Here is a 12,263-nt window from a genome sequence, read left to right as displayed (position 1 = left end):
GAGGCAAATTCACAGCTTCCCAGTTCAGTGCACTCAGAGGCCAGGTTAGGACTCTGTGCTCTATGGGCTGTTCCCAGGGACGCACACCAAGATAAACATCGACTGCGGCTGGAGGATCATCAATTTGGTGAAAGATACTAAAACAAAAACAGAATTACCTGGAAAAACTCAGCAGGTCTGGCAGCATCGGTGAAGAAAAGAGTTGATGTTTCGAGTCCTCATGACCCTTCGACAGAACTTGCGTTCGAGTCCAAGAAAGAGTTGAAAGATACTGTTTGGCCTCTCCAAAACTTGTTGGTTTTCCAGTGCAAAGAGTTGTTCTTGACCGAGTGTTGCAGACTGGCACATTCCAAGGTCCAGGACTATGTGCGGAGGGATGCGCTAAAGCTTGGAGCAGCCACCACAATGGCACAATGGGGAAAGATTAAGGCCTTTCAGCCATAGTACACTGAGGGGCTGGAAAATCTGTAGAGCCCCTCAGGCTGTATGCCTAACATTGAAAGTACTTTGTGAATATCAAAAGTATTGAAATTGTATTGAGGCATCTCAGAGAGGAACATGCTGTACGAAGGAAAGTTGAATTCTGTGAAATCACTTTCTGTGATTTTTCAATTTGGAATAGTTTGCCCCAGGCTGTGTACCTGATGGGGAATATGTAATGTAAACATCAAAAATATTATAATTGTATAGAGGCACATACGCGTGGAACAGACTGAATGGAGACAAGTCAAATTTTATGGTACTTTCTATAATTTTCAAAGTTGAAATGTTTTGTAATGTACTTTTATAAATTTTATGAATAAGGTATGTTTTTGGAAAAAATCCCTGACCCTTGAGTTACACTGCTGCCTTCAGTTTATGTAGGCCAGATACTGCTTTGCACTGAAGTGAAAATAATAGCTGCGTTAATTACAGAATGCCTGCTCACAGATCTAGGTTAATCACTATCATATAAAGGCAGCAATCCTTGACACAAAAAGGTAAGTAACACCAGGAACCTGTTCCTATTGTAAAAGAAGCAAATGGATAGAATCTTCTCCCATTTATAATGTATGAGGGGAAAGTTCCACCTCAAAACAGGATCAAGTTATTCACAAGTTGAGAAATCCTAGAGTTAATAATTCAGTAAAATGTATTTGGACATATACATAATTTACAAAAACAAAATTGAAATGTATTTTCTGTTCAGTGTGAGGCTTCATTTTCCTTCCTTTGAATGTTAGCCCTTCCAAGCCTCCATCCATGGTCAAAGCTGCCGCAATGTCACAGATTACAGTTGCCCTGGGGCACCATTCTTTACAGCTTCCACTCAGTGTGGAGGTAAAGCTGGAATTGTTGAGGCAGGTCAGGTGAGTAATACTTACTGCCGACTCACTATTCTCAGGGAGCATGTATCTTTTCTGGGACCTGACATACTAGTACAGAAATGTAAGAAATTACTTTTCATATATAATCATTTCCATGTTTAAGGGCCAAAATGGATCGAAGATTATAATCAAATGGCAACAGGGGAACATGATTCCCAACTCTTCTGTATTGTCTTGAAGTCACCAGCAATTAAAGAAAGTGCATTTATATAGCACCTCTCCCGACCTTGGGATATCTCAAATCACTTAACAGCCGATTAAGTACCTTTGAAATGTAGTTACTGTTGTAAAGGGAAAGACAGCAATTCAAGTTTTGTACTCATGTCTTTGAAGTGAGACTTAAATCCACAACCTTTTGACACAGAAGCGATAGTGTTTACCAGTCACAGCTGACATTTTGGATTAACCTCATAGGCACAACTGTGAGTAACTCAGGAACAGAAATTACAGGGGTATTTAAGAAAAAGTCTGTTTTCATTTTATTAATTTTCTTAGAATACTTTAATTTATTAGTTATATTGGAGATGAAACGTTTTATGACTGTGGAACAGTAGCATGAGCCAACACAGCAGTAAATTGCCCTGCATAGTGGTATTTTTTAAAACTAATGAAGGAATCCTAATCAAATAAAAATGATAAGTGGCCTATATGTTTTTAGTTTTGAATGAATGTATTTTTGGGCCTTGCAAGCATAAAGATGGGTTCAAAGGTACAACTTTTTTTAAGCGTCTGTGGTAACACTCTCGCCCCGAGACAGAAGTTTATGGCCCAGTCCAGAAAATTGAGCACGTAGTCTAGGTTAAGATTCCAGTGGAGCACTGAGAGAGTGCTGCACTGTCACAGATGTCGACTTTTGGAAGCAATGTAGAACTGAGGCCCCCTCTGCTCTTGCAGGTAGATGGATAAGGCTTTACGGGAGTATTCGGAAGAAACACAGAGAAGTTCACAGGCCGGGCCAATGTTTACAGCTCAAACAACGTCATTTAAAAAAACAGATTCTCTGGCCATGATCACGTTGCAGTTTGCAGGATCTTGCTGTGTGCCAAATTGATCACCAACAGCGACTATACATCAAAAGTACATCATTGGCTGCAAAGTGCTTTGAGGCATCCTGAGGCTGTGAAAGGAGTTATATAAATGTTATTTCTTTCTTTTCACAGTGACAGGATTTTTTTGGGACACCCACACAGCAGCTTGGGGTGGTGACTCACATCACTGTGTCGAAACATTGAGCGAATGCCTGTGTTTCCTGAGAACAGACAGGGAAAGCTGGACATAAAGCACCTTCAGGCTAGCAGGCAGCTCGAGTGCAAGTCCTCTCAACCACTGTGGGGCCTAGAAACTAAAACAATAAGGGGAAACAAGAAAAGGAGAAAAGGTGGGACCCATGTCCTCGCGATTAAACATGGTTCCTGGTGAAGAACATTTAAGTTAATCTTTGATCTGAATTCAAAATGAGCTTGAAAACAATTAGCAGACATTGCAAAGAAGGTGTTGGAGGGCTGGGCAGAAGTAAGAAATGGTAGGTGTGGTAAAAGGAAAAGGCAACCCAACATGGAGACGTCAAACCGAGTCTGTGGGTACACCTCCACCCCAACCCCCTGTTTCATAACTAATAAAGTGGGCATTTTGCTGGTGGAGGTGGGTACAAAGAGGGATCCTCAGTTTGACATTCTTGGGCACCTCAGATAAAGCAGCCAAGCTTAATATCAGCAACAGTAGCGGGAACTGGACTGGAGGGAGATATTCAGTGGGGTTCCCCAGGGATCAGTACTAGGACCAATGCTTTTCTAGATCAATGTTAATGATCTAAATTTGGGTGTGCAAAGCACAATTTCAAAATTTGCAGTTGGCACAAAACTTGAAAGGATTGTGAACTGTGAGGAGTGAAAGGCTTCAAAAGGACATAGGCAGGTTGGCAGACAGCCTTTCTCCTGCCAAGGAGATGTTGTCCAGGTCTCACCACTGTACAGGAGTGTGCTCAGGATGCAGGCTCAGTAGATTCACAGTTTGTTTTCAGTCAGGTTACCATTGTTCCACACTCTCTTACTCAGCTTTTGCAATAAGTGTGTTGATTCCTGCAGCAAGTGACAGATTGCTGGTGATTGTGGGGCCTAGATACGTGAAGCAATCAACAAGCTCTAGGGTCATATTGTCAATGCTGATAGAGGGTCATATAACAACATCCTGGACCATGAGATTTGTCTTCCTCATGCTGATGGTACCAAACTCTTTCCAGGCACGAGAAAGTCTGTCAAAGGGTTCTAATGTTGTGCCATCATAGCTGACCTTACCCATCATGATGTCATGGAAAGTCTCCATTGAACAGCCAATTTTCACCAGCAGCTTAAATAGGTCACCTCTGCTCATATAGTCGAATGCTTTGGCGAGATTGATGAAGGCAATTTATAGCCATCTCCTTTGTTCACAGAATCGCAGCAGCTGTTGCCTGAGAAGATTGTGTCAATTGTAGATCTTTCAGTTCTGAAACCATACTGGGATTCAGGGTAGTAGGGTTCATCCAGGATCTATCGTCTGACATAGTAAACCTGGGTTAGTACTTTTCCCACAATGTTTAACAGGGAGATGCCTTGATAGTTGTTGCAATTGGTGCGGTTCCCCTTGTTCTTGGACAGGGTCATAATCTTTACATCATGCATATCCTGGGGCACTGTCCCCTCCCTCCAGCAGAGACAGAGAAGTTTGTGCAGATCCTGCAGGAGTGCCAGTTTCTCGTGCTTGATGAGTTCAGGCTCTGCTGTGACAGACAGGCTTTCTAGGGTGTCTAGAGCTCCCTTGGTGACTATATTCTCCTTAGAATACAACTCAAGATAGTGTTCCACCCATCTCTCCTGCTGTTTATTGCAGCCGGTGATAAGCTCCCCTGTCTTTATTTTCAATGTAGCAGTTTCCTTTGCTGATGGACCTGTTGCCTTTCTGATTTTTTTAATAAAGTTCATTAAAACAGGAAACACTGTAATGGAACACAGAAGGAAATTGGTGTTAGACTAGTTCACCTAAATAAGTACCTCTCTGCCCTGGTTCACAGTCCATCTACCAATGCACAAGACTGCAGTACATCCCTGTGGTGCCAGGAGTGCAGAGAGACACTCGCTTTCCTAAATGACATTAAGGAGACATGCACATCAATGATTAGATTCAATGTCTGAATACCCAAATTTCAGGGTCTGTAAAGTAGAAGTCAGGTCACAGATTGGTACTCCCAGTGCAGAGCATTGCCAGTGACAGCACAAACTTGGAATTCAGCCAAGCACTCCCTGCAATTCTCCACCCATTAACTTTAATGATCCAAGCACCCATTCCCTACTCAATCTTTCTGTGCCTCTAAGCCTTGGCTCCAGCACAGATAGACACAGCAGAAAGATGCATTTATACTTCAGCATTGGTTTCAGAACAGCAGTGCTCCGCTGAGCTCCAGGTCTCACTCTCCCCAGCTAACATCCTCCCATATGGCATCATATGGTATTTATTAGAGATACCAGCACAAAGTGAAGTAGGCAAAAAAAAATGAACCAACTCTGATGTCACAAGATCATTAAATGTATCAGAGTCAAGAATTTACTGCTGGCTACAAATTTAAAATGTAATAATCAATGTAGAGAAAAAGTGAAAAGAAGCTGCATTCACACATTTCTTCATCATGTCTTTGTGATGTCCTAAATGTTTCATAACCAATGATTTACATTCTGAGATGCAATCACAGTTTTATTTCAACAAACACGGCTGTCAATTTGTGCACAGTTAGGTCCCATAAACAGAAAAAGAATGATCAGAGAGTCAGACTGATGATTAAGGGGGGGGGGGGGGTGCGGGGGAGAGTTGGCCCGGGCACCTCGCTTTTCTTAAATGGTGTTAGGAGATGTTTACCATGCAGCTGAGTTGGCAGGCGGGCCTTGGTTTAAAGTTTCATCTGAAAGACAGCACTTCCGACAGTGTAGCATAGTTCAGTACCGCCTGGATTTTACGCTGAAGTCCACATTAAGGTTTTAAACCTGTAACTATGTGAATCAGATACTAAAATGTCATTCTTGAGCCAAACACAAAGCTGCCATCCTTTGTCCTGAAACGTCTCTTGAGGCTCTTTTGCATCATGGAAGTGTCAGCAACAGCAGATGCTTGCCATCAACAACATACTCTAACATAAAGATCAAAATCTCCAGAGAGCAGGCAGTAGTAGAGTCCTTGGAGAGTCGGTAGCACCTTACCTGGAATGTTACACCTTATTTGCATGCTGCAGATGTCACACATACTAAACTGTTTAATGCTAATTTTTTTACGATGTTTAAAAATACTCAAAGGTGCTCATTTTCAATGGATAGAACAGTCCTTCAAGGTCAGAAAACACTAGTGCCACAATGCCTGCAAGTTCTCAATTGACCTTCATGCATATAGCCAGATTTGTGATCGTTAATCTGAAAAACAATTAACTTTAGAATGAATCCACCTAAACACAAGAACGCAAGAAACTGGAGCAGGAGTAGACCATGTGGCCTGTCAAGCCTGCTCCATCATTCAATATGATCACATCTGACCCTGGGTTTCAACTCCACTTTCCTGCCTGTTCCTCTGTCCATTAATTCCCTGAGGGACCAAAAATCTGTCTATCCCAGCCTTAAATGTATACAATGCAGAAACATCCACAACCCTCTGGGACAGAGAATTCCAAAGGTTCACAACCCTTTGAGTGAAGTGAATTCCCCACTTCTCAGTTCTAAATGATCAGCCCCTTATCCTGAGACTATGCCCCTGCATTTTAGACTCCCCTATCGGCAGAAACAAAGGGACATTCAAGATGACAAATTTCAGAAGCTAACATCTTAGGGTCAGCTTCGCTAATCATTTCCCTGGCCTAGCAGACCTCATTTTGCCTATTCTCATGCGCATACCATTATTGTTTCAATATTTAAAAAGCAGTGTGACCCAGGGATTAGGACATTGGCCTCTTGTCAAATGCACTGGATAGAATGATTAAGCACTCCACATGCACTCCCTTCTCTTTACAGAATGTGGACTGAAAACTAGACTTATAAGATGAGACGTGATTACAAAGGAACAAACTGGTTTATTTTTCGTAGAATACATAAATGGACAGAATGCAGTTTCTGCAAACTCTGGGCAGGACCAATACCAAGTGTATTTCCACACAACATGGTACTGAATTCAAGTCCATTGAGAAAGGCATCTTGATGCTGTTGTAAAGGTTCATGACCAGTGCCAAGAAATCAGAGCCAAAGAAAACAGGATGTGGAATTGCTGAAATAGAATGATTCAATATACACCAAAGCATACTGCCTTGCCCTTGTAAAGGACCCTGTTAGGCTGCATTTGGAAAAAGAAGTTTTGGTTCCCTCACAGGGCAAGGTGAGGAACTTTGGATAAATTCCAAAGGAGAGCCACCAGTTTAAAATACCATTTTAAAACACCTTAGTTATTCAGAAATGCTTAAAAACTGGGGCCAGTCTGTACACTTTAGAAATTCATAGATTTCAGATTTATTTGATAGAGATATGCAAAATTATTAAAGAGATTGCTTATTGTCTTGAGAGGTTCTTTCAACCATTATATGTTGGGGGGAAGACCAGAGGTCATGTGTACATGCCATTAAAGAGCTGAGCTAAGTTAGATATTAGATTGTTCTTCTATTCCCAGAGATGGCAGAGCCTGAAATTTCTGTGCTTTCTTGTCTGCAAATTTCCCTCACCAAAGAGCTATTCTGACTGATTTTAGACTGTGTTTGCTTAAATAGCAATTAGACTCTAGCCTTCAATGGACACACATCTATCTATGGATCATAATAATGCCTCGTAGAAACAAAAATATATCATCAAATATGCTCTGAGCAATGCCACAGGAAAACTTCTAATATTAAATATAAAAGTGCCCCAGAATCTGTGAAAAAAAATTAATTAACACCCTTTGCTTTTCTTTTGGATTTAAGTCTCAAGAAAATTTTTTTTTTAATAAAGGAAATTAGGTATTTTCCTATTGTTCTGAACAAGATCTGAGGGATTTTTAATCAGTGCACTAAAAGTAAAATGGCTACCAGAGGTCAAGGGCTGGATTTTCCCATGGAATGCACAGCCTCAGCGTTGGGACCAAGCACTTGCGAGTGAGGCGACTGGCACAGGGATATTCCCAAAGGCAGCCTCCTAATTGGCTAGCTCTGAGCTCAGCATTGGCAGGTAGGCAGGCTCCCAATGCTGCTGGCCGCAACATAGAGGCACCCTCAGGGACCGATGTTTAAAATAGCATCTCAGAGGGGTCAAGCAGGCAGCCATCTTAGATTGAAGGGCAACCTATTGGGTTGGCTCATGGAGCCAGCCTTCCCTGCCCAAGACACCCCCTTTGGACTGTGGAGCCTCTGGCTCCAATGGCCTCTCTCCCCAGACTTTTGCATGGAAGACACCTCCATGGAGCTGGTGGCATCTCGACATGATCAGCTATCAACATGGCCCATGATCGGAGCCTTTAACATGGTAATTGGCTGCCCACCTTCATTCAGCACCCCTGCCCGTCACTGGGAAACTTCCCTGGCAGCTTGAATACATTGGGGAGCTGGCACAATGTTGTTATTCCACCCCCCACCCCCAGCCCCCAGCTCCCAACAACTCTGTTCCCACCACCATGGGTCTGGTAAAGTTCTGCCCATTTCTGGTATTCACACCACAAAGAATGCAGCTTCCAGCTACACCTATGCATTACTGCTGCACCTCTATCCTTTAATTCGTTTTTTTAAGGAAAATATGGGATAGTAATTAGGATGAACATAGGCAAGACAATGTGTGAATCAAGATTCTGCCCATCAGAAATTTTCCCGACAGCAGAATAACACCTGGAAGGAACTGCCATGATGCACTGGGTCAACATCTACATCTATTAACCGGACAGAGGTCACGAGTTTCCAACACCTGCTTCCAACAACAGAAAAACACCATCGAAGTCGCTGGGGGGAATGATCTAATTAAGGTGGCCACACTGCAGATTCTGCATCCTCGAGGGGCCATGTGTCTGTTGTCTTTAAATCCAGCTCTGAGCTGTCATAAACCAGCAACAGTACATCATAACTGAAGTCAGGAATGTATGTGAGTGGAAAAGGCAACATCTGCCCAGAGCCACTGTACAAATATTGTTACTCTGTGGTCTATTTCTCATACCTCTCAGTCTCTCCGTTCACTAAAACAAAACACTGCCTGGTCACTGCAATCTGTTCAACACATTCACCCCCTTCACTGTTCAATCTAATCTAATCTTCCGAGTTTGAATGCACATCACTTGGTTACACAGTATTTATTTGATGATGTCAAATAACTTATTGAGATTTAATTTATTTATTCCCCTTAGAGCCTTGTAAACGATGACGATTGATGCCTCTCCTGAACTATGATTTTTCCCACAGTTTCTTTATTCTTTTCTCACAACTCAGGTGCCTGACCTCTGTTCAGAAATTAATTGTTTTCCTCGAGCTGTACTCGCTCCAAAAGCAGGACGATTGTCCCACGACAGTTGCTGTCATCCTTCCACATGAAGAGAAAAATAAATGTGAGTTTTGAGTAATTTAATTGCCATTCAACCTGATTCCAGGATGCTCAGCTGGCAAGAAAAATGGCAACATATCTTGATGTGGTTATGCATTGCAGATTTGTTTTTCTTGTATGTGAATTAGAGAGTACCTGTCAACATTGAACATTGCAGCCCTCTTAACCAATAATCCTTAAGCAGTCACATAAACCAGCATGTTAGTTGAAATAGGCATCTTGCTTTGATGTTATTATCATCTAGTTTTAACAATTTTGCTCTCTATTGGTATTAGCTTTGTTTCTCAGAGAGGTCAAAAGAGGCTAATCCCCTGTTAGCTAAGATGCTTAATTGTAATCATTTTTGTTCTGTTATCACTGATTCAAAACCGTGCTGAACAGAGGGCAGCAACAGAGCGCTGACAGCAAGTGTCAGTGTTCCCAGCTGCTTGTGTAATCTTTACTTTTGATCATAGAACGATACAACACAGAAGGAGGCCATTCAACCCATCATGCCTGTGCCAGCCCTTTAGAAGAACTGTCCAATTAGTCCCATTCCCTTGTCTTTTTCCCAGAGCTCTGCAAATCTTTCCGATTCCCTTTTCTGAAACCAATTATTGTATCATCTTTCAGGTAGTGCATTCCAGATCTTAACAACTAGCTGCAGTAAAAGAATTCTTGCCCTGAATCTTTTGTCAATTCCTTTAAATGTATATCAAATCTTCTGCATCAAAATCTGTCACAATTTTGAACATCTCTATTAAATCTTCCATGAATCTCCTCTGCTTTAAGGGGTCAGCTTCTCTAGTATCTCCATAGAGCCAAAGTACCACATCCCTAATGCTATCTCGGTAAACTTCCTCTCTAAAGCATCCTTCCTAAAGTGTGGTGCCCAGAATTGAACACAATGCTCCAGGTGGGACTTAGCCAGTGATTTATAAAGGTTCCTTACTTTTGTACTTCATGGGACTAAATTGATAGCCCCTGAAGATGAGTGTAAGGATCACGGTGAGTGCCCGTTGTTTCCAGTGCAGGCAGCAGAACAGCATGATTGCTGCATGCAGTCAACATTAACTGTAAAAATCAGCACACCCCTATCACTCACCTACCAACAATCTCTATCAGGGCTCCTACCTAACGTTCATAGCTTCACCTCAACCTCGTAAATTTAGCAACTGTCGTTAGCCTCACACCCACATCTCGCAGCTTGCACACTTGCCAGCTATGCAACCATGAGTGACAGATCACTCTAACAGATTGTAGCACTCTCACAGACACACTTGCCTCTCTCTTGCAGGACAAGGTTGTGTACAGCACAAGGCAGCAGGAGCAAACTGGAGGGGGACAGGTGTGCCTGCATGTCTTAATCCCCATGAAAGAGATTGTGCTGGCCATTATTGGAATGGCAAATGCTGAGGCCGTGGCCAGAGGTGGGGCTGGAAACCATTACATTTAATGGTATTCACATACCTAATCCTCCTCCTCACATCCACTTCCTCCTCACCCTATAATCACTGCTGACCAGAGGCATGCGTCTCTTATTTTCTTCACCAACCTCCACCCCCTCACCACAACCTTCCCAATGCAACCTGACCAGGAAGTGGTGGAAAATCAGGAAGACTGTGATGATGAAGAAACACCATCACTTAATTTCACACTCGCAGCCATCAGCTCAGATACTGACACTTCATGTACCTTGGACGATTGCATAGGGGTGGGATCTCTACACGGTGAGACACTGGGCATGAGGGACATGCAGCCAGGGCAAGTATTATCCAGATGTCTGTTGCACAGGAGTTCTCCTGCATAGGGCTCATTGGAGGACCTCAATGAGGCAAACTACAGAAGAAGGGAAAGGTGTACATAATGAAATGCTTGGCACTTTGGGAAGTCTGCAAGGAAGCCTGTGGTCAATGTCAAGAAGTATGGACTTCAGCACCAACTTGGCGCAGGGCTTTGTGCAGAGCTTGGAGCCGTCCAATTCAACATGGAACTGCTGGCCAACCCCATGACCATCTTCTGGACCCAAACATGCAATGACCGACATCTTAGCCTCCACTGTAGCACAAACAGCTCCCACGAAAAGTCTGAGTGCCACAGTGCAAGGTCAGACTGCTGTCAAGCAAACTCAGATTGCTGATATGATAGCTGTGGATACCAGTGTTCAGGAGGATTTGCAGAGTATCACACCAGGCAAGCAACTTATCCTTCAGTTCAACCCCAGCTGCCCACTCAGATGGACATAAAAGATCCGATTGCATTATTTCAAAGAAGAGCAGGGGCATTCTTCCCGATATAAAAACAAAAAAACTGCGGATGCTGAAAATCCAAAACAAAAACAGAATTACCTGGAAAAACTCAGCAGGTCTGGCAGCATCGGCGGAGAAGAAAAGAGTTGATGTTTCGAGCCCTCATGACCCTTCGACAGAACTTGAGTTCGAGTCCAAGAAAGAGTTGAAATGTAAGCTGGTTTAAGGTGTGTGGCGGGGGGGTGGGGGAGGGGGTGGGGGGTGGAGAGAGAGAGAGAGAGAGAAGTGGAAGGGGGGGTGTGGTTGTAGGGACAAACAAGCAGTGATAGAAGCAGATCATCAAAAGATGTCAACAACTATAGAACAAAAGAACACATAGGTGTTAAAGTTGGTGATATTATCTAAACGAATGTGCTAATTAAGAATGGATGGTAGGGCACTCAAGGTATAGCTCTAGTGGGGTTGGGGAAAGCATAAAAGATTTTAAAATATTTAAAAATAATGGAAATAGGTGGGAAAAGAAAAATCTATATAATTTATTGGAAAAAAAAAGGAAGGGGGAAACAGAAAGTGGGTGGGGATGGGGGAGGGAGCTCACGACCTAAAGTTGTTGAATTCAATATTCAGTCCGGAAGGCTGTAACGTGCCTAGTCGGAAGATGAGGTGTTGTTCCTCCAGTTTGCGTTGGGCTTCACTGGAACAATGCAGCAAGCCAAGGACAGACATGTGGGCAAGAGAGCAGGGTGGAGTGTTAAAATGGCAAGCGACAGGGAGGTTTGGGTCATTCTTGCGGACAGACCGCAGGTGTTCTGCAAAGCGGTCGCCCAGTTTACGTTTGGTCTCTCCAATGTAGAGGAGACCACATTGGGAGCAACGAATGCAGGAGACTAAGTTGGGGGAAATGCAAGTGAAATGCTGCTTCACTTGAAAGGAGTGTTTGGGCCCTTGGACGGTGAGGAGAGAGGAGGTGAAGGGGCAGGTGTTGCATCTTTTGCGTGGGCATGGGGTGGTGCCATAGGAGGGGGTTGAGGAATAGGGGGTGATGGAGGAGTGGACCTTGAAACGTCAACTCTTTTCTTCTCTGCCGATGCTGCCAGACCTGCTGAGTTTTT

Source organism: Carcharodon carcharias, chromosome 18 (assembly GCF_017639515.1).
Source record: "Carcharodon carcharias isolate sCarCar2 chromosome 18, sCarCar2.pri, whole genome shotgun sequence".
NCBI lineage: Eukaryota > Metazoa > Chordata > Chondrichthyes > Lamniformes > Lamnidae > Carcharodon > Carcharodon carcharias.
The sequence above is the reverse complement of the archived record's forward strand: the minus strand, read 5'-3'. Positions refer to the sequence as shown.